Here is a 4,989-nt window from a genome sequence, read left to right on the forward strand (position 1 = left end):
ATTTTTACTTTTGAATACTTCAGTACAAAGGATGTATTGAATAATTTAAGTGATATGTGTACACATATAAATCATTAGTCAAAACAGGGCTACATTTGATTGAATTATAAAAGGTATAATATGTGGTAAACTGAAGAGCCGTTTGGGAGCCGAAAGAGCCGGCTCTTCTTGGTGAGCCGAGCCAAATGATCCGGCTCACCAAGAAGAGCCGGAATTCCCATCACTACTGCCCATTCACTTTGAATGGGGTGACGTCACTTTGCCTCACTTTTCGCCAAACTGCATTGTGGGAAGCAGAGCGGAGATTTTCAGGATTTTCAGGATTCAAAGTTGAGCAATGCTCAACTTTTGAAGCTGAGGTGGAAGCGTCAGCCAATCAAATCCTGTGTATGCAAATCTGACAGTTCAAGCGCTATATCTAATAATAATTAGATAATAATAATCTATCTATCTATCTATCTATCTATCTATCTATCTATCTATCTATCTATCTATCTATCTATCTATCTATCTATCTATCTATCTATCTATCTATCCATCCATCCATCCATCCATCCATCCATCCATCCATCCATCCATCCATCCATCCATCCATCCATCCATCCATCCATCCATCCATCCATCCATCCATCCATCCATCCATCCATCCATCCATCCATCCATCCATCCATCCATCCATCCATCCATCCATCCATCCATCTCATCCATCCATCTATCCATCTCTATCCATCCATCATCCATCCATCCATCCATCCATCCATCCATCCATCCATCCATCCATCCATCCATCCATCCATCCATCTATCTATCCATCCATCCATCCATCCATCCATCTATCTATCTATCTATCTATCTATCTATCTATCTATCCATCTATCTATAACAATAGTCTTAATTTACAAAATAGACAATAGGCATACTTTTAAAACAACATACATCTATTGCAGTTATGATGTCATAATAACATGCAATTGTATAAAACACCATTTGCTTACATCTTTGTTCTCTTTTGAGAATCAAACAAAACAGATTTAAATTAAAAAATAATGCAAACAAACAAGTGAAATGAACTAAATTGCTGAATTGCTTTTAATTCACTGGCAGGAGCGACAAGTGAGGAGGAGCAGAAAGTGAGGAGGAGCGACAAGTGAGGAGGAGCAGAAAGTGAGGAGGAGCAGAAAGTGAGGAGGAGCGACAAGTGAGGAGGAGCAGAAAGTGAGGAGGAGCGACAAGTGAGGAGGAGCAGAAAGTGAGGAGGAGCGACAAGTGAGGAGGAGCAGAAAGTGAGGAGGAGCGACAAGTGAGGAGGAGCAGAAAGTGAGGAGGAGCGACAAGTGAGGAGGAGCAGAAAGTGAGGAGGAGCGACAAGTGAGGAGGAGCAGAAAGTGAGGAGGAGCGACAAGTGAGGAGGAGCAGAAAGTGAGGAGGAGCAGAAAGTGAGGAGGAGCGACAAGTGAGGAGGAGCAGAAAGTGAGGAGGAGCGACAAGTGAGGAGGAGCAGAAAGTGAGGAGGAGCAGAAAGTGAGGAGGAGCAAAAAGTGAGGAGGAGCAAAAAGTGAGGAGGAGCAAAAAGTGAACAACGAGGGAGAGATTGAACAAAGAGAAAGAGTAGAGGACAGAGAGAGTAATGAACAGGAAGAAGACAGAGAGAGTAATGAAGATGGAAGAGAGGGGGCAGGTTATGGAAAGGAGAGAGACAAGGAAAATGAATGTTGACAATGTGTTGTGAGCCTCTTCTGCATGTCCAGATCATTCATAGTAACAACTGATTCTTATGCATTACACTTTCAAAAATAATATATGCTGCAGCCCACTGACATGGTTTGAAATCAATATATTATCCAATTTGTAACCCCCCACAGGACTTAAAAAGCTCCTAACTAGATCATGAAAATCCCAAAAATCTCGGGGGGGTACCCCTCGAACCCCCCTAGCATGTTTGGACCTCGGTATTTAGGAAATCCTGGATACGGCCCTGCACACACACACACACACACACACACACACACACACACACACACACACACACACACACACACACACACACACACACGCACACACACACACACACACACACGCACACACACACACACACACGCACACACACACACGCACGCACGCACACACACACACACACACACACACACACACGCACGCACACACACACACACACACACACACACACACACACACACGCTGGCTCTCAGCTGGAGTTTCCGTCGTGTCGTCCTTATTTAGCTTCAAGGTTTTCACCTCAGCTCCTTCTGAGAGTCATCAACACACATTCACACGCTATGTAATATTCCCTCAAATATTTTAACATTGGTACCTAATGATGCAGAAACCTCTTCTCAGTCGCCCCTTAACGTCCACACAAACAGTACTTTAGCACTGTATAATATAATAATAAGGTTATAACTGAGATTTCTTTCAAAATGTGGAGCCAATAATGCAATAAAAAGTCTTTATGCAAACATTTTAACAGCTTTTAAAACCTTTTGAGTGGGTCGTTTATATGTTTCTAAAGCTACGATTTGAAGGCTGCAAGTAAACGGGAAAATGAATGTAATAATAATTCACATAAATCATTTTAACAGCTTAGTGGGTATATATTCTTTTAGCAAAAAGGGTAAACATATATATATTTGTGCGTGTATATGAAGCACATCTTGTTGCATATCTGAGTGCTTTAAACACAACACGTTTTATTAGTAATCTCCCCAGTTCTGCAAATAAAATGCTCTGTAATTAAAACGAACTCCGACTTCTCATTTATCTTGAAGATAAATAAAGATGAATCTGTTTTCAGGTGTATTTCTATCTCCAGCAGAAACACAGAATCTGTCTCTGGACGTTCAGCGCTCACTTATTTCTAAATGTAATGAGCGAAGAGTCATTCAATGTGAAATATAAACTCAGAGGCTTTTATTGTGAAGGATGAATCAGAGGCTTTTATTGTGAAGGATGAATGAATGAATCAGAAGGAAACAGGTTGGAGAGTTCATAGAGAAAGAAAAAATAGATTATTATTATTTTCATTATTATTTATTTTCATTCCTTCCTTATTTTTGCCACCTAGTTATTAAATTATTATATTTTACTATACAAATATGTGTGTGTGTGTGTGTGTGTGTGTGTGTGTGTGTGTGTGTGTGTGTGTGTGTGTGTGTGTGTGTGTGTGTGTGTGTGTGTGCAGAAGACAAAGCACGTCTCCAGGAAACAAGGACTGTTATGAGAACCAGTTATAGGTGATTGTAAAGAACAAACACACACACACACGCACGCACACACACACGCACGCACACACACACACGCGCACACACACACACACACACACACACACACACACACACACACACACACACACACACACACACACACACAGAGAGTGAAGGAGGACGTCTCCTAAATCTCAGCCGTTGATTATGGAGCGACGCTCACATCCTGCCTTCATTTAATATATCTGATATTTATAAAACAGAGTAACAGAAAGTCATGCCCCATATTTCTGCTTTTCTGTCGCCAGCGGTTTTGCATTTAAAAAAATGTCCATCCCAGTCTTTCAAAGCCCAACATGATGTCTTTAAATGTCTTGTTGTGTCCCTATGAAACCCAAAGATGTTCCCTTTAATATGAGACTATTATACATATTTGAACTTTTACCCATAATCTCTCTATTATCATTATTACATTAATAACAGTCTTGGAACAAAAACTGCCTTTTTTAATGCTGTTGATGTGCAGAAACTACTGACTCTCTGGAAAAGGTAGTGTCTGAATGCAACCTCAGAAGCAACGGTTGCAATGGTTTGAAGCAAGAATCTTAACCTGTTAAGCACCAAGCCTGTTTTTCATGTTTCAGGCTCGAAAATGACATGCCCAAAACAAATGACTACAACTTAACTTCTAAAAGGGTTATATGAATAATTTCTTTTATCAAAGTAATGATACACCTGTGAGTTGGATGTAGAAGTGTCAGAATCAATATAGATGTTTTTTATTTTAAAGAAAATTCAGATTTTACATAGTAAAAAACTGTAAATTATAGTGTCCGTCCAAAAATTATTTTTTACAGATAGTGAAAACTACCCTTGGATGATGGGTTAGTAGACTAAAAGCTTTAGGAATCCAAAGTACAACATATAATAAGTACCCTGTATCAAGATTGATGCAAAACAAGTGACATTTTACCTTTTTAGAGAGGTTTAGCCAAAACCACTCCACCTCTGAGGTGATTTGGGTGAAAATGTTTTTTTTTTCCATATCTCTGGCCCCCCTTGCTCGATTTTGATGGTTGACACCTCTTTCTGACCGTTAGAGCCAATAGAATCGAAGGGGGAGGCCCCCACACACACTCATTGTGAAGAGAAGAGGTGGGGGCTGCGTGCATGTAAATGTGCAGCAGAGTGGAGCGATCTCTCGCTCTGACATTTGGAAACGAAAAAGCAGTTTTATTGCTTATGGATTATCAGAAATCATTTCAAAGAGGACACAGACACATTGGATGAACCTATGGATTAACTGCAGCATCGTTTTTTTTATCGTTTTAATGCCATTGAAGACCAGTTTTGACCAAGGTAAACCATGTTAGCGTTTCTAGCTACCTAGCTGAGTGTTGAGGAGGGCACCGTTAGATTCAGTGTCTCCAGGACACCAAAAACGAGTGGTTGGCTGTGCATCTAGGATAAGTAATAAGGGAGTTATGAGTGAGTTTAAGTGCCGTTTTAGGTTACATTTTTTCGCTCGTGGCTAATTCAGAGGCTGAGTGCTAGCATTGTGGGTTTTTTTTTGGAAAAAAAAATTAAAAAGATCAGTTAGCTGAGTTTCTTCCCGTTACATGGATATAAAACATTCATAGTTTTATCAAATATTAAGATTCCTTAGACGTTGTTTCCTGCAAATGACGCGTTTATCCGCCTGGTACCGTAGATGGTGCGTAACAGGTTAAAGTATTGGACACACTACATCTCTTTGGGGGACGTTGCCCAG

This window comes from Trematomus bernacchii, unplaced genomic scaffold, assembly GCF_902827165.1.
Source record: "Trematomus bernacchii unplaced genomic scaffold, fTreBer1.1, whole genome shotgun sequence".
In the NCBI taxonomy this organism is placed as follows: Eukaryota; Metazoa; Chordata; class Actinopteri; order Perciformes; family Nototheniidae; genus Trematomus; species Trematomus bernacchii.